This window comes from Protopterus annectens, chromosome 5.part0 (assembly GCF_019279795.1).
Source record: "Protopterus annectens isolate FY-2018-M chromosome 5.part0, PAN1.0, whole genome shotgun sequence".
Taxonomy (NCBI): Eukaryota; Metazoa; Chordata; order Ceratodontiformes; family Protopteridae; genus Protopterus; species Protopterus annectens.
Window position 1 is genome coordinate 791091562 of NC_056735.1, and position 19789 is coordinate 791111350.

Here is a 19789-nt window from a genome sequence, read left to right on the forward strand (position 1 = left end):
TGCTTTTCCTTATTCTGGGGACTCACTCCATCCTGCTGTGATGTAGTCTGTTTTAGACCTTCTACATTAAATCCTTCACTTCGTAGGCACTCCATAACTTCACCTTCTATTTCTTTAACTTCTACTTTACTAATCATCTTTTCTGCATTACATCTTTGTGCTTTTAGTCTTTTTATTGTGAAAATTTCCATATCTGGATGCTTTTGCCTGTACTTTTCTTTGAATATCTTTGAAACTGCCTTCTGTATATTAGTTAACTTGGCTTTCTCCTTTGCATAAATATTGCACTATATAAAATCTCTTTCTTTTCCCATGTCCATATTTCTTTTTTATATTTTTCAAATATCTGTAGGTTTTGATGTTTATATTTTCTCACTTCCTCAGAGGCTTCTTTTTTTTTTTCAAAGAGATCAAAGTTTCTTGATCTATATACTGTTTTTCAAAAATCTGTTGTATTAATGAATGCGAATTTTTATTTGAAGCTTGTGACAGTTTTTCCTGAGGAAGTATTTTTCTTTCCTCTAATTTCTCTCTTAATCGTTTTGTATATCTTGTGTCTGAAAATTCTGAGTCTATGGTTAGAACACACAAATGTCTCTTAATAATGTCTCTGATCCTATTAATATCTTGTGTGTAAAAGAGTGGAACTTTAATATCATTCCTAGCTATAACCCTCTCCTCTCTCTGAACAGCTAGTCCTTTCTCTGAGAAGTAGGGTCCGGCTACATTCCTCCTAAGCTGGGGTATCTCATCCAATGTTCCATCAATCTCTTTATTTCTATAACCCCTAGCCAAACGTTTCCCTTTTAAACTTGAAAGCTCTGAATGAAAACCTTCTTCAGATATGTTTAACCTTGACAAGCCTGTACTTCAATAACGTTCCTAAAAATATAACTTGGGTGCATGCTATGTCTATGCACTAGGGTATTTCTATAGCATGATTTCCTATATACCCCCATATTAACAATACCATTACCTAACCTTTCAACAGAGACATCCAAATAACTGATTTTAGTTTCAGAAAAAACAATGATATATTTTAAATAATTTGTTAGCCCATTAAGCTCAGCATGAAAATTCTGTAGTTGTCCTATGTCCCCAGTCCAGGTGAAAAAAAGGTTGTCAACAAAAGCCTATAAAATTGGACTTAACTAACAAAGTCTTGCAATTTAAACATAAGCTCTTCCTCCCACATAGCCTTAAACATTTTGGCGTAGCTATTGGCACATGAAATGCCCATAGCTATGCCATCTTTCTGCAAGTATATACAGTCATGAAACACAAAGATGTTGTTCTCTAAAACAACATCTAAAGGTGAGCATAAAAGATCAATAGATGACTCACTAAGGTTACCATATTTCAGTAGGTACCTATGAATATATATATATATATCTCTATATATATATATATATATATATATATATATATATATATATATATATATATATAGCCAACACCTTCCCCATTTGGTATTGCCTTGAATAAGGATTGAACATCTAGAGTGATAAAGATGTAAAAAGCAATCCTTAGATAAATTATTTTAATAAATTCAAAGAGATTCAGCAAAAACTGTTTATAGTCCTTTAGAATACATACATTTTTATCAATTATGGGTCGTAACAACCTACTCTATATACAGAGAGAGAGGCTCCTTACATCAGTGAGAGAGAGGCTCCTTACATCAGCCACGACCAGACACAATTGGCCTAATTAGTGGGCAATTGGCTTTTTTATGTAGTTTAGGGAGGCCTTGAATAGATGTTATAAGGGGTTTGTCAACCTTAAAAAAGTCAAATATACACTTATCAATAATACCACTCTTAAAATTATCCTCGAGCATAGAGTTAATGCCATATATCATGTCACAAACCTGATCCAAACTGATAACAGTATAAAAATGATCATCCGTCAATAATGTTTTCATGGCAGTAAAATAAAAAGCCTTAACCATTATAACAGTAGACCTTCCTTAGTGACTGGCCTTATTACTGTGCTGCTATCATTATGTAAATGCAGCAGAGCAATCCTCTGTTTATAATTCAAATTAGAAGACCTCTTATTGCATCTCCTACTAAATTTTAAGTTATACAACTCATCTTCAACCAATTTTGAAAACGCATCTATCAGGGGGTGGGAATTAGGAATGTAAACACTTGGTTTCCTAAAGTTATGACCTGTATGTATTTGATTATTTACAAACCCTAATTTAAGCAAAACATTTATGGTAAACATTTTAATGTCAAAGACAATAACTGAAAGTTCACTCATACAGGTAGGTATAAAGGATAGTCCTTTCTCTAACACTTCAGTCTCTGTAGAGCTCAACACACGTTTGGAAATATTCCAAACTATTGTGCCCAAAGGGGACGCAATAAGAGGTCTTCTAATTTGAATTATAAACAAGAGGATTGCTCTGCTGCATTTATGTAATGATAGCAGCATAGTAATAAGGCCAGCCGATAAGGGAGGTCCCAGTGTTATAATGGATAAGGCTTTTTATTTTACTGCCATGAAAATGTAGCTGGCTGATGATCATTTTTGATACTGTTATTAGTTTGAATCAGGTTTGCAACATGATATATGGCATTAACTCTATGCTTGAGGATAATTTTAAGAGTGGTATTATTGATAAGTGTATGTTTACGGTTGACATACCCCTTATACCATCTATTCAAGGCCTCCCTAAAGTACATAAAAATGCTAACTGTCCACCAATGAGGACAATTGTGTCATGTCTGAATTCCTCTCTCTTGTGTCTCTCTTTTATAGCTTTGATACCCTCTTATAGCCTACTTATACTTTCATCCTTTTACAGTGTTCTCACTACCTCCTCTAACTATTACTGTACTCTCTGACCTCTTTGCGCACCTCGGCTGTGTCCAACTCTTGACTTTCATTCCATTACCCCACACTACCTATTAGTCTTTCTTATACCTATACATCTACCAACTTTCACCTCCACTATCCCAAACCTCATCCCACAATCCTGTAATGGGATATTCTCTAGCTTTCAAACTCCTCCCTATGGCTTATTACTAGGGTCACTCCCTATTCTCCCTACCCTCATCTAACTATAACTTATAAATACAACCCCCTGCCCATTGACGCCATCTTTCTTCCCCTGGTATTGTTGGCTGTTGGATAACTGGAGATAAGGAGCCTATCCCGGGACTGTGAGTACTTGTATGCATATGCCTTTATTGATAGTTGCTTCATTTTGTGTCATTTTACAGTTGTACAATTTGCATTTGTTTAAACTTTGAATGTTTGTTTTAAAAAAGCTCATGTGAACGCTATTACCCATTTTCTATCACTATAACAAATGCATTTGAATTCCTTGTGTATGAGAGTGTGTTTGTTTCAGATACCTCAGATTGTTAGCATACACGGCCTGGCTTTAATGGATATATGCTACTGACATACTTTTAGTCTCGCCAAGGCCTCTGTTAGCTGCTAAAGGGAGCGACTTGAATGTTGTGTCTATAGGTACTTCGTTAACTGTTGAACTTGGTTATACTTTCCTGCATCGCATACAACCAGTTCTTACTGGCAAAAGATTCAGATACACCGGAATGTGTTACATTGTTTATTGTGGAATCTAGTTATATTTTGCTGCATCGTATTCAACTTGTTCCTACTGGCTAAAGGTTATGTTATACCTGAATCAGTTACATTTGTTTTTTGTCCTTAACCCATCCTTTGCACTGTTGTAGCGGTGTGGCGTGCGTGGGCGTTCCTACCCTTGGCGTCATTTACCAGGTGTGTAGCGCTACTCAAAGGCCCACCCTAAACTGAAACACTAGCGCAGCTGTACAGCGTCGCTGAAGATTTAGTAGACTCGGGTCCGACTAGCGGGACCGCGAGGATCCACAGTGTCTATAGTATCTCTGTAACAGCGCATTGACCTGCTCAATCGCTGTACCCCTATTGAAACTCCTGTTTTTTGTTACCAAACAGTATTAATTCTTTTACTGAAGACCCCAGATTACAGGCAGGTGTAAATTGAGCGTGGGGCAACTGAGGGCGCCATATTTTAGACCTGTGTAGAAGTGAGCGTGAGCGTGTGCGTGGAGGCAAGGAATTCCTACCCCAACACTATTTAAGTGAGTTTAACTCCTTAATCTTCTAGTCCCTGCTGATACTTAGTCTCTTTTCTCTGGAAAAGAACTTTTACTCATGGTTTACCATAGGATAGGGGATGCCAGATTCCACTAACGGCTAACAATTATGATAGCTCACTATTACAACGTGCATTTGTCTTGTACCATACTTGAATGTTATCCTGTTGCAATTGTTTCTTAATGCAAAAAGTTATACCTGGTATTTTGCACTACTGTATGCTCTGAATCATCGTATTGTTTTCATTATTCAATGTTTAATGTTTTGTACCCAGTATTACAGTGTTAATGTTGTTTTTAAATAAGCTTTTCCACTGTTACTTTTTTCTCTGCCAGCTCATAAGCTCTATTCATTCACTATCTCTTTCCCCAATTACCTTTTAACAGAGTGGTCTCCTGTGTAACTAAAGCACAGCTTCCTTTCCTGCCTTCCACTCTTCTGGGAACAAAAGAACCTCAAACCTGAGCTCATATCTTGTGCTTTCAAGAGGCACCGACTCACTTTGAGAATTAAAGTACGCTACATTTTGTTGCTTGACCAGACTTACTGTTTTAGTGTATCTCGAGTTAAGCACCCCTCCTGTACTTCCAGCAGCCTACAAATTCCCCTATCCACATTACATACCTCCACTTCATTTCTATCTCTATCTTCCTCAACTATCCTTGTGTGTCAGCATAACACACTCCTTCCCCCCTTGCAGGCAGTACTTAGCCCTCTACCATACTGTCTGTCCCTGTAATCATACATCTTGCCACCAGGTGGCACCTCTACTACTGTTCTCCTGTGGATTCCCTTTCTCCCACCCTTATGCTTATCTTCTGCCTTCACTAACCTTTCTTACCTGTCCTCTAACTGTAGTGTCTTCCTGAACTGCTTCTTAACCTGACCTCTCATACTCCACCTATAATCCTCCATTCCAGCTCCTCTTTATTCCTATCTCTATACATTAAATAACTCACTGGTTCACTCACTTACCTGTCTGTTTTTCACTTTCTCTGATTGTTTCCTGCTGAATTCCTCTCTCTTGTGTCTACCCGCTCCGTTCGCCCTGCGGGCTCACTCCGCTCCCCTCCCTGCCCCCAAATCCCACCCCTAGCACCTCTACATTTATCCCCACATAACCACACCCACCACATTCTGCAACCAATCAGAACATACTCTTCTCCGCCTACTCCATAGTCATCCCCTCCCACTCACTCCCTCTCTACCTCTTAACTCTCCTATTTTATACGGTCTTCTACTCTTCTCAACATGTACAACACTCACCATCCTCTCCTACTTCTAACTCTTCTAACTATTCTTTCCACCACCTACCTAATAACCTACTATGAACAACCATTAAATCCTAATGTTAACATTCCACATAGACACACCCAAACTACCCCCCCATCTACACTCACAACACATCTTAGTCTAACATATTGCAACACATATCTTGACTCTAAATATCACAGACTCTCACATATCAAATACCTTATTCTCAAACACACAAAATACTTGTACTTCTGTAAGCCTTCACAATTAAATCACCTTATTCATAATCTACAATTACTTGATGGGGACATCCACCCCAACCCAGGCCCAAACACTTCAACAACACCCCCTAACTCCCCACAAATCAAAAATACTCATACACCAGATGCTAAACCTACTAAATCTCTCTCAATAGCTCATCTTAACATCCGTAGCATTTGCAATAAACTTCCAGCTCTCCATGCCCTTCTAGAAGTCCAGCAATTTGACATTCTCTGTCTTACCGAAACCTGGCTCAAACCCCCTATAAAAGATAATGAAATCATTCCCCCTGGCTATAACATCCTAAGACAGGACCGTCTTAATAAAAAAGGTGGTGGGGTAGCCATTCTATTTAAAACTGGACTGGATGTGAAGAAATCAGCCCAAACCCCTCCATATGACTCTAACGCTGAACTTCTTATTTCAAAAATCTCCCTTAACCCACACAAAACTATTAATATTATCTGCACCTATCTTCCACCAGGCAACAACCCCCCCTTATTAGAAAACCTACTTAACTGGTTTTCTACTAATCTTCCTCAAGAAACCATAGTCCTAGGTGACTTCAATATTGATTGGAATGCTTGCAATCAAGCTAATCCATCCACCCTTATCAACCTGCACGGATTCCACCAAACCATCAACTCTACAACCAGAACTAATAAGAGCAATAATAAAGATACCATACTCGACTGGATCCTTACAAATAGTCCCCAACAAAAGTATTCAACAGGTACCCTCCCAGATGACCTTAGTGACCACTCTCTCACATACATCATTAGGCACAAAACTCAGCTAAAACAACCTCCACTAATTCGACTATGTCGCAGCAAAAACACTTTGACCCTCAAGAGTTTCAAAATGACCTTACCCTGGTTAACTGGTCTCCTCTTAAAACTCTCCCTATCGACGACGCTGTTAACCTCTTTAATAAAACCTTTCTTTCTATTCTAGACCAACATGCACCTATGCGATCTATCCGATGAAATATAAAACAGCCCAATGGCTTACAACCAACACAAAACAGCTGATCCTTAATAGAAATAAGGCATGGTCTCAGTGGCGAACCTCCAAAGACCCCATTGACCACCTTAACTTCAAACAAAAAAGGAACATGACAAAGTCAGCTATCATTAAAGATAAAAAGAACTTTTACTTCCGCCTACAGCAATCATCCCACCATCATCCACACAAATTTTGGAAATCTATTAACACACTTCTGTCCCCGGTAAAGTTGAAACTCCAAATCCACTTGGCTCCTGCCCTGACTCTCCCTTACAAACAGCTAATGCTTTTAATAACTTCTTTACATCTACTATACTTAATCTGGCCAACCAACAAACCCCTGACCCCACTTTATTAGGTAGCCCAAGCTACACTCCTCCACGTATGCAACTTAAACCCATACCTACCTCCTATATTCTGAATCTACTTCAAAAACTTAAAGCCTCTACCCCTTCAGCTGACAAACTCCCAGCTGAATATCTCCAGCTAGGTGCCAAAGCGGTTGCCTACCCAATCTCTACTAATAAACAGAACCATAACCGAAAATACTATACCTTCCCTATGGAAAATCTCACACATCATCCCCCTCTTCAAAGGAGGCGACTCATTTGAATACTCTAACTACCGCCCTATAGCACTGCTATCTCCTATTGCAAAAATAATGGAGAAATGCATCCACAAACAGTTACTTAATCACCTCCTTTCTAACAATCTCCTCGCTAACTGCCAACATGGCTTCCCCTTACCACAGTACTACCACAGCCTTAATATCCTTCACTGACTCCATTAATATTAACCGTAATAGCAATCTTCTCTCATCAGCATTCTTTGTAGACCTTTCTAAAGCCTTTGATATGGTGAATCACCAACTCCTTCTTCATCGCTTAAAATCACTCTCTCTTGACACCCCTGCCTTAACTTGGTTCACTTCCTACCTTCAAAACCGTAAACAGGCTGTTTTATGGAACAACAATCTCTCTGAACTTCTCCCCACCACCTTAGGGGTCCCTCAAGGCTCCATCTTAGGTCCTCTTTTATTTTCCATCTTCATTAATGACTTGTATCTTGCCACACCCCTAACTACTTGCATTCAGTATGCTGACGACACCACCATCATTTGCTCTGCCACAAACCAAGCTGACCTTCACTACCTTACCCAAAAGACATTCACTACTATTGAGCAATGGTTCTCTAACCACTGTCTCCTCTTAAACCCTAAAAAAACTAAACTCCTCCTCTTCTCACCTACACACCTATCTCCCTATTAATTTCACAATTACTTCTAACAATGGCACCCTTATATCTCCTGACCAAACAACCAAACTATTGGGTATTACTATTGACAATCTACTAAAATTTGATTTTCACATTAACTCCAGCATTAAAGCAACTAATAGAAAACTAGGTTCTCTCTATAGAATCAGAACTTTCCTCACTACTGAAGCAAGAACTACCATAGCAAGAACACATCTCATCTCCACTTTATTATATGCTTCCCCCATTTATTCTAACCTATCCAAGCATAACATTAATAAGCTCACAACAGCCTACAACAACATTGCAAGGTTTGCCACTGCCTCTCCATATAAAACACATCACTGTCAGAACCTCTCTAAACTAGGATGGCTGGAATTACCCCACCTAATTCAGTACTATCAGCTTACACTTGCCCACAAAGCCCTTTACCACCCTGAAAACATACCCATGCTCTCCACCCTTATAAAACCCTACAATAACTTAAAAGCCCTACGCTCTTCTAATAAACTACTGATTCAAACTTCTCGTTCTAAGAATACAGCAGGTGATTCCATATTTTCAAACTCAGTTGGTAAGATCTGGAACCAACTTCCTCCAGACCTTGCAGCCCACACTTCCATTACACTATTTAAGACTAAATTGAAACTCTTTCTTACTAAACACTGGCTTTGTTCTTGCATCAATCCCAGTTGATCTAGCTCCTCTATGACCTTCTATTCTCCTTCTTCAATCCGCATAGATTCTTCCAAATATATTTCTTCAATTTATTTTCTTTTTCCTGTCAACTAAATAACAATACTTCTCTTATAACTCAAAACTTAATTTCTTCTCTCCCTTCTCCTACCACTTCTGTACTTAAATAATTACCTTGTCTTTCTATCCCCTTCTTTATAAACTTCCTGAAATTGTTGCTACTGCCTTTCTTACTTGTGACTTATATGCATACTTGACTTATAACCATTGTGATATTTTTGTATGTACTGTTTTTATGACCATGTAGTAGATAGCGGAGCTTTTCTCCTCGGGCCTCCACTGAAAATGGACTTGTATCCAGCTGGACTAGCCCGGTTAACAAATGTAAAATAAAAATAAATAAAATAAAATGTCGTGGCCAGTGTACAGACCATCTCTCTCTCTCTGTATATAGAGAAGGTTTTAGGACCCATAATTGATAAAAATGTATGTATTAGGCAACACAAATTCCAAATGACAAAAACAGCAGCAGTGGGTTCAGGTACAAAAGCCAACTCACAGTTTATCCAGGAATTTATTCAATAAAACACAAGAAAGGTATAGCCACATACAAATTCAAAAGGTATAAACAGTATTCCAAGCATTTTCATCTTTGGTAAATCAAATAATTTTTCAAGGAAATTAGAAATGTGTTACTGAGGTCAGTTTCAACAAACAGATCCACTCCCAATTAATACTGAACCAATAGAATAAAACCATATAATGAATATTCATGAAGTTCATAAATATTCAACAACAGAACCCATGTCATGATAAAAAACACACTAAAATGTACAGCAAATAGCACACCAATCCCCAAAAATCATGCCATTGTCAAAATAGTATAAGTAAAAATGCTATTAATAAACATATATACATATAAAATGTAAAGTTATATAAATACATGTAAAAAATGTATATCAATTCATTTATCTATTTAATGCTTTTAACTTCAAGAAACAAGATAAGGATATAGCATCATTGATACCCTGCCAGTTTATTGCATTTGTTTTAATCTGCCATAATTCCTCTTGTTGCTCCAGTTTTAGGGTCCAGGGGCCACCCCTTGGGTCTATGTCTCAAACATCAATTATTGTAAATTTAAAATCATGCCCCTCTTACTCCTTACAGTGTTTAGTGAGAGCATTCATCTCTTTGCCTAACCTAATGTCCCTTAAATGCTCATATATCCTACATCTTAATCTCCTTTCTGTTTTCCTGATGTAGAAAGCGGGACAAACCATGGATAGGGCATAGTATATCACCCTTTCAGTTTGGCATGTGGTCTTCCTTCTCAGTTTTATAGTAACCCCATTGATAACACAAGATGAGCCCTCAAGAGTATGTGTGCAAGATGAATAAGCCCCACACTTCCTCATGTAACTAGTCATAGGTCCCCTCTTACAAGATGCAAGGACATTTTTAAGTGCCCTAGCCCGTTTGTATATAATATTCGGTCTCGCACCCACCCATTGTCAAATGTCATTACAAGATGCAATAATTACCCAATTCTTATATAAGATATCCATAATTAATTTACTGGACCTATTATAGGTCATAACTAGAGCTGATCCCAACTGTGTTACTCCTATGGCCCTTTCACTTCCATTTTGGTCCACAATGACCAAGTTTGAGTAATCTGTGTCATCAGCATTCGCTTCAATGACTATTTAACTGGGCCCATAATAGGTCGTAACACAAGTCAAATCTCCATAAGTTACTCCTTGTTAACATTGGGTATATTGATCAAACAAGTTTCATCCACATTCTGATTAAGGATAGCCTTGAAATAACCTTTCTCCGTCTTATTCAAAACCTCAATAAAGACCTCATTCACAAGTGAGTTAGGATAACCCCTTTTCAAAACCATTTTCTTCAACAGTTCACATTCATTTAAAAATGCATCAAAGGAGGTAACCATTCAGGCAGCGCTAACTAGCTAACCTTTTACCACCCCTTCTTTTGTCTATAAGGGTTACCAATATCAAAGTGAAGGAAACTATTTGAATATGTCTTTTTAAAAAAGATTTCAGATTGAAAAACCTTCCTTGACCTATTCTTAACTAGTTTAACATCCAAATATGCTATTTAATTCTCATCAAAACTACAAGTAAAATGTAGAAATTGTGTTGAGTTGTTTATAAAATCTAAAAATTCTGTAATCTTATCATGGGACCCACCCAAAAAATAAAAATGTCATCCAAAAAACGGATGTACATTCTACAGTATTCATAGTAAACTGAGTTCAGTAAATATTTTTTCTCCCATTGGAGCATGACAATGTTTGCATAGAGCCCACCACATGGTAAACCCATGGCAACCGCATTTTTCTGGAGAAAGTATTCTTTGTTAAAAAATATAAAATTATTCATCAATACCACCTCCAACAATTGTTCATATATGTTAACCCTAGGTTGAGGAACAGCCTTCTCACATAAAAATTCACAAAACCATTCAAGGCAAAGCTCATGGGGTATCACTGTGTATAGGTCTTTGGCATCCATGGTAATAAAATGCCTGAATCAACATAGTTCAACTTGTTGATTCTTTCAAGAAAGTCCCAGGAGACTCTACATAAATTACTTTCTGCCATTAAAAGTGATTTCAACCTGATATCCAAGAATTTGGCCAACGGATATGTTATAAACCCTCGACCATCAACAATTGGTCTCATGGGGGGAATCAAATAAACACTTGTGAGTTTTTGGCAAACCAAACATACACTGTATTCTTGGATAAGAGGTAGATAAAAAGTTGAATTCATCAACTGTAATAGAACCTTCAATAAATAAGCCATTTAAGACATTACAAATCTTCTTATATGAAACATTCAACTCATTCAAAGAGCTCTTCACATAAGCATCTCCCAATAAGGCATCCATCATTCTCCGATTATAATCCACCTTGTCCATTATGACCACCCCACCCCTTTTATCCGATTTAATAATTCTAATATCAAAATTAGATCTTAGATTACTGAAACATTCTATTTCATTAATACTTAAATTAGTAATGCAACCATTGTTTCTTAAATTCCTTATATCAATTTCATGTAACTTTTCGAATATTTGTAGAGATGGCTGGACAGGTGGATAATAAGTACTGGAAATGTGCAGGGGATTACTTACATATTCATCAGATTTAAACAAAATGCTAAAATTCAACTTTTTGCATAGTGTTTCAAGTCAATCAATGTGTCTGATAAATCAAAATTGTTTTCTGGTACAAATGTCATACCCCTAGATAACAGGTTACATATTGTTACATCCACATCCAGGGAGGAAAAGTTAAACACATTAAAATCACCAGCTTTATTCTTCACAATAACACAGACCTTTAATTCACTGTCATCAATTACCTCCTGCCCCGGTAAACCCCTCACCAATTCTCCCTTCAATTCACGGTGTACCTCCTCGACCCCTACTTGCAGCGTGGGCCTCTCCACCGGGGAAGGTTTCTGTTGTATCTCTGTTGGAGGTGTTTAGACCTCCTCAATGGAGGAACTTGTTCCTCTTCTAAAAAAGTAGTCACAACTGGTTCGTCATAACCATCATTAAATTCATTCAGTGCCACCCAAGTCTGTGACCTTGGGGGTTCAGCGTCTGCTTTATTCTCATTGTACTGACCCTTATCCCTTTCAAGCTTTCTTATTTTTCTGTTTTTAATAATATTAATTTGGTGCTCAATTGATTTAAAAACTCTATTATAATCAAATAAATTGTCCAAATGAGCTCTGTCCCCTGTAATTACCTTATCCAGTTCAGTAGCATCATTAATTAAACCAGTCAAAAAAATCTCATTGTGCTTAACCACAGTGTCAATATACACAAATCTATGTCTAGCAAACATGTTTATTAATTCTTTATGCAAGGGCAAGTTAGCAGTTAAACCAGTTGGAAATCTCCACATTTGTATACGCTTTGGTACAATCTTAGCTTTCAAACATTCTTAAAAGTATGAGTTCTCTAATTGTACTTTCTTTATTTTCAGTAAGTAATGGTTTAGTTTCTGTAGTTTAGTGCTGTAATCAATAGTACTTACAGCATTTACTGGTGTCAGCCTCGGATTTTCCTGCAGCCAGTCACCAGCACAAAAAAAAACTCATTCTGTCCCATACAATTATTCCGGGTATTTGAAGCATTAAAACCTTCACCTGGAGGTCGATTAACTCTCCCAGTCATCCCATGCTGTGAACAAGGGTTTTCATTAGATAAAGGTCCATTTATAGGAGTTAAATATGTATTATCAAGCAACCTAAGAACGGTGCTTGTAGAAGCTGCATTCCCTACTTTCCTGGTTTGCGTTCTTGACATCATTGACGTCCATAGCTACTCCTACACCTTGAGAGCATTCAGTTCACTCTAGCCTCTCAGACATACATTCTATGCAATTGAGATCATCCATGGACTGGTCAAATGTCTGAGAGAACAACTGTTGTGAATCAATCCCTTGACCCTCTGCTGCCATAATAACAAACCAGTAAAAAATGTAGTAGGCAACACAAACTCCAAATGACAGAAACAGCAGCAGTGGGTTCAGGTACAAAAGCCAACTCATAGTTTATCCAGAAATTTATTCAATAAAACACACAAAAGGTGTAGTCACATACAAATCCAAAAGGTATAAACAGTATTCCAAGCGCTTTCATCTTTGGTGAATCAGAGACCTTTTCAAGGAAATTAGAAAACTGTTACTGGGCTCAACTACAACAAACATATCCACCCCCCAATTAACATTGAACCAATAGAATAAAACCATATAATGAATATTCATAAAGTTGATAAACATTCAACAGTCACAGTACAATTCAACCACAGCACCCATGTTATGATAAAAAACAAACTAAGATGTACAGCAAATAACACACCAATCCCCAAAAATCATGCCCTTGTCAAAATAGTATAGGGAAAAATGCTATTAATAAACATATACATATGTACATATAAAATGTAAAGTTATATAAATAGAGGGAAAAAATGTATATCAATTAATTTATCTATTTAATGCTTTTAACTTCATGAAATAGGCTAAGGATAGAGCATCATTGATATCCAACCAGTTTATCGTATTAGTTTTAACCTGCCATAGCGCCTCTTGTTTCTCCAGTTGTTGGGTCCAGGGACCACCCCTTTGGTTTATGTCTAAAACATCAATTATCGTAAATTTAAAATAATGCCCCTCATACTCCTTACAGTGTTTAACAAGAGCATTCATCTCTTTGCCTAACCTATATATAAACTTCTTTATATTCACCACTGCTCCACTGCTTAAGATGTTTTTCTTTACTTAGTAGTTGTATATTATTATTGCGCATATATTATAGCATGTACTATATTTTCTTGATTTCTAAAGTTTATAACTTTTATCCTATGGGGGTTAATGTATATGAGATATTAGAGTGTTTGCATTGTTATATAGATTAGTTTCTATGATGATAACCACTGATTGCATACTGATGTATACTGGTCCATAAGTATAACAGCCTGTTCTATTCCCCTTTATGTGCTATGCTTGACCACTGACTGCATACTGATATATGCTACTCCATATGTATAATAGCCTGTACTACTTCCCATTATGTGCTATGCTTGTCCACTGACTGCGTACTGATATATACTGCTCCATAAGTATAATAGCCTGTACTACTCCACCTTATGTACTATGCCTGTTGAATATAAATGCTTTTCTTCTATTGCAACAGGAATATGGCTCTAAAATCCAAAGATAAGTTTGGGTCACCTTCACAGAAACTTCCTATCTCAGATGCTGAGAATGAGGTCATATAATACAGGTGTTTTGTTTCCATGTTGCACAGCTCCTAGATACACATTCTGCCAACAAGTCCTTCCATGACCTTATCTGGCAATAAGTGGTTGACACTATCAGTGCTGCTGGTGGTCATGTCCGTGACTACTGTATGGTCTGACATAGGACCACTGACATGATTAAGGAGACTACTCACAGAACAAAGGCTGTGGTATAGTAGTAAATGGCTACTAGGGGTGGGCCATCTACCAAACCACAACTCCCTGAGATGAAGGAGTTCCAGTCAACTGTAAGGGATCCAGCAAGCAAAGGAGAATTTCATAGTGTGGTGCTAGATGTAGGGGCATGGCTGGAGCAGAACCAGAAGTTTATGGCTATTTTTGCTCCAGGTTTGCCATTTAAATATATATTATGCCCACCTTTACAATTTATAATAATTTGTGACCTGTTATACATCTAGCAAATACAATTTTGTCTAGGTACATCTGGCACTGAGGTACAATGACCACTTGCACACGGTATGGGCATACTTTTTTATTAATTAGTAAAATGTAGTATAATCTTAGAGATTGTTATATCTGCATGTTTGGTTGAGTTTTTCTGCCTGTTGGCCTAGGCAGCGCATTATTTATGTTTAGGTTTCTTTTGTGTTTCTGTTTTTCTTGGTGTATTAACAGGTAAAGCATTGTCTAGCACCAGTACTGTGGACCTCCCTCCATCTGATGTTGAAGGTACGCTTTCCTCTGATGATGATGGCAGTGATGAACAGGCACAGTCTGTGGTGGAAAAGGGTATGTCTGATATGGGGATTGTGGCTCCCACACAGTCATTATGTCTACGTATATCCATGACACAGTCACGTCTGAGAGTGCACATAGATGATGGTGGTACAGTTGATCAGATTAGCGTGGTAACTCCAGTTGCAGAGATTGGGGAGTCTTCACGAGAATGATGTATCACACAGGAGTGTCAGACAAGGTGCTCAGACAAGGCATGCTTACCACCCACCTCTGAGGTTGGTATATCAGTAGCTGCCAAATACTGTATGTTCAGGGCCAATTGTGGAGGCATAGGAAAGTTCCACCAGGACATTAGCAGAGATAGATTACTGCATGTTGTGCATTCTGCTGTACAGGACTGCATGAACTATGTGTGTGAGACTCCTTGGAAAGGATGAATGAGGCACCGGACCATGCAGAGTCTGTTCTGCATTGTCTGCTGGGGGGGGGGGGCAGCATCCACAAGTCCATTCTGCCTGCACTTCATCAGAAGTCAGTTGACATGGCTGTCAACATGTCAGATTCCCCTCCCCACTGTGATACTATATCCACTGCTGCATTGGTGGTAGATATGTCCACACCCTGATATGGTCGTCCATGTGGTCAAGATCATGGATGTAGTTGTGATGTCAGCTCATCCTGCAGGCATTGCTTGCATTCAGAAAGCACACTGACTTGACATTAGGGTCAAGGAACTAGCAGTGGAACTCCAAACAGAGGTATTTCATGTAGTCAAGAGCATCAAGATGACCTTAATCCTCTACATCCTCTACCATACATGCTCACACCTGTCCAGGATGCCAAACCATAGTGTTTGCACAAATACTGAGGCTGTGTCCTTGCAGACCTTTACACAGTACACTTCACATTGACTATGACACCACACACACATGCACACACACACACACACACACACACACACACACACACACACACACACACACACACACACACACACACACACACACACACATACACACACACACACTGAGATAAACACATACATACAGTCTCACATTTCACAATCGGCTTCATTACATCTGGAGATACTGGCACTATGAGTCCAAAATTGCTACTATCTCATCTCTCATTCTCACGCACAGTTCTTCTGTCTCAGACCTCCCCTCTTGTGACCCCCCCCCACACACACACACACTGTTCAAATGTTGATTATGCACTGCCTTTTTCACAATTTGTGATTTAGTGTCACTTATGTCTAAGGCACAGAGTGGTTGGCTAATGCTTATTTAGTCAAAGGCCATGTTTTCATTTGGATATGTACTAATTTTTATGTTATTTATTTGGTTTAACTTCTGTAGTAGTAGTAGTAGTTTTAGTAGTAACAGAGGTAGTAGCAGTCATACCTCTCAGCCTCTGCAAGAAATCTGGACAAAGCCATACATAAAAGTGAGATAAACGCCCCAAAATAGGGGCAATTTTTAAATGTTGCTCTTACAAACTTAAGTTGATAACAGGTTTTTCATTAGTATGAATTTTTTGAATGGTATGAAGTCTGAAACTCAAATGTCTGTCATTATTTTCTAACTTCAGTTTTTAATGATTTGCCACTAATTTACTAGAAAACCACAATTTTAGGAAAAATAAAGCAAAAATATGAGGCAAAAATCGAGACATTCTGCGAAAATCTGTACAGTTGAGAGTTGTGGTAGCAGTTTGTGAAGGACAGCTTGCTCATATCCCTGAGCAGATGATGCTGAGACTGCCCTGACCTCTGTAGGGGAGTCTGACTTGGGCTACTACAATGCACAAATTGAGCAGACTATGCATGGGTTTAGGAAAAATGCTTTTTCACACTGCGGGGCTGTAAGTTGTTATTTGTGCCTTAATTTATTTGTCTATGTTCCTTACTCATAAAGTTCCTTAGATATTTTCATCATCCACTTTTGCAGATGATGCTGACATTGCTGTAAACCCTATTGGGTTATTTGACATAGGTTGATTATGCCTGATGTATAGGGTACAAAATGCATAGGAAAGTAATAAATTTGTTCTATTTGAATACATCATCACTGGTGTCTCTATTTGCTGGATTTAGCAGTCATTTTTTGATATTCCAGTATAGATATCATTACTTTTTACATACTGTTTACTGCTGTTTATGTACTGTAACATTTCGTTACAGGTTCATCACTCACCATTGCTAATGCCACTTTTAATGCTCTAGCCTGTGGTTGCCTATGTCTGATGCTCACAATAGCCTGGTATTGCATGGATAAGCAAAGTCTGGTTTGGTTGGATACATAAGTTTTACTATTTGTATTTGCTTAACTCTTAATTTGATTAAGCAGTGACTGTATTAGTAATTTGCTACATTTTAGCCAATGCAATGGCATTTTGTGCACACTTCTGTCTGCTATGATTTTCCCCCACTGCTTATATTTTGTAAGGCAGCATACATAGTCAGCATTTTGATGGAAGGGGAAGGAATATATTGCAGGGCACCTCCAGATGGATGCAGATAGTAGAACCATGATTGGAGCAACCCAAATACATAAACTATAATATTTCCAGTCTGTGCTTGTGTAGTGTTGTAACCTTGCTCAGTCAAGTTGTGTAGGATTCTCTTAGCAGCCATGAGTCAAGGTTCTAGTGCATATAATACATCTCCCCCTAGATGTCCCTGTGGAAAGTTGCCCCTTGCAAACCTTAGATACAGGTGACAGGAGTGCTATCTATGGGAGTAGTGGAACCTGACTGTGCTGCCTGCAAACAGATTATAGATGCATTACAGATCACTTGACAGTTAATTTTCTTTGCTGTTCACGTACCTCCCTCCCAGTTCACTAGGTGGGGCTTTTATTTCAATATGGCTACAGTCTATGGCTTCCGGTATCTCAGAAAAATGGGCTGTGGCATAGAAATTATGCATGGTGAAGACAGTCTCCTATGGAGTATGTGGAATCCAGATATGGTCACCCACATGTTGAAGCATTGCACTGAGCAAATGGTGAAGTATACTTGAAGAAGGATCCTTTGAAAACCCCCACAGTGTCCCCAGTAGGTCACTGAAAAGTCCTTATAAGTAATATACATAAAGCTTCACATACCTTATTTTCCACTCTGATGGGTTTTCCACGATTTCCATGGGGTCCAAGATGGAGTCACCTGATGACAACAATTTCCTGAATGGTGTCCCTGTCCTACTTAGCACCATGCAGCCGCATATCATATGACAGCCTGCTGCAGATACAGGTTTACAATTGCCAAGGCAGCTCCTAACATTTTTTAAAGTTTCCCTTTGACTGCATGCCACCGTGTATTAGAATCCAGTGGTAAAGTGAGTATAACATGTTTGCACTTGTTTCAGATGTTTCTGAATCACACCACCATGATTCTCTGCTTCATTAGCATGTCCTGTTGCAAATCCTTATTTTGCTGCCAGCTGCAATGTGTACTGTTGTTTCCAGAATCACAAACTGCTTGAATGTTGCTGCTTGTCTCTCACATTAGCATGAACAGCAGTCAGATATAAATATTTTTGGAATTAACTTTTTTTTTTTTACCTGGTTTATTGACATTTCTTATGCTACATGTAAACAGAGCTTCTCATATTCTAATAACCCTGCACTGAAATTTTTATACCAAATTTTAGGTTGACGTGATGTCACTTCAGGGGGGTAACACTGGCATCAGAGTATGGGGAACAGCCAGGTGATGAATGATAGACAGCTGTTATTAGCCTGTCTCTTGGGAAGGAAGAGATGCTGTATAATTCTACTGAAACAGCTACTCCAGAAAGAATGTAGTAGAGGGATTATATCCCTTATAAAATATTACTGACGTCTGTAAAGAAATTTATGATCAAACATATTTCCTTATCCTTTGAAGATAATGTAAAAAGGTTACTCAAACTTTTAATTTAGACATTTCACATTTTCCATAAAGCTTCAAAGACAAATTGGGGATTAATGAACATTATGTACATGTTGCACTGAACCAAATATGATCAGCAGTCATTGTATGAATTGTAGCATTACTAATCAAATTTGCAAGAAGCCAAGGCACACTACACAATGCACAGCCTCAGCTTGAGACCACAGCATAGGTTCGCAGGTACTTTGAAGTAATGCATGGCTCGTATGCACAATGTAAACAAAGGAGTGTACATAAAAAAACTGAGATCTAGAAATGCGTGCATGGCTCAAAAACAGAGGTCAATTCAGAATAAATGAAAGCAAGGGGCAGCCTATCTACAAGAGCACACAGCTGATAGTGCTGTACATTACTATGAGTGCATTAATGAACAGGAAGAACATCACTGACATTATTAGTCATATAAAGGAACCAAAACAGTCAGTAAATGTTGAGAAGAAAAAAAGTGTTGCTTGAAAAGATATGCAGGTAGTAAAACATTAGACATTTCCATGGGTATATGTATGAACCTACCAATGCAGGAATACTGGGAAAGCAAATACATAACTATGTAGAAAAAATGGAAAAAATAAAGAACACCTGTCCATACTTCTTAGAAAAGTGCTGACAGTGGATACAATAACAGTAGTGGCAGAAACACGCAGGCTGTGAGGGTAGGAAGTCAGGCACAAAACATATCCAAATCTGTATGCACAGGGTCAGTATTGCCATTTTGGGGACCC

General features: G+C 38.2%; 1 long non-coding RNA gene across 1 annotated transcript; it reads left to right on the top strand.

The window, feature by feature from the left end:
* The first annotated feature begins 3072 nt into the window (after positions 1–3072).
* On the top strand, positions 3073–4633 carry LOC122802045. The gene is made up of 2 exons (XR_006364856.1): positions 3073–3173; positions 4506–4633. It is a non-coding gene; the product is annotated as an uncharacterized LOC122802045 (long non-coding RNA).
* Positions 4634–19789: the final 15156 nt, after the last annotated feature.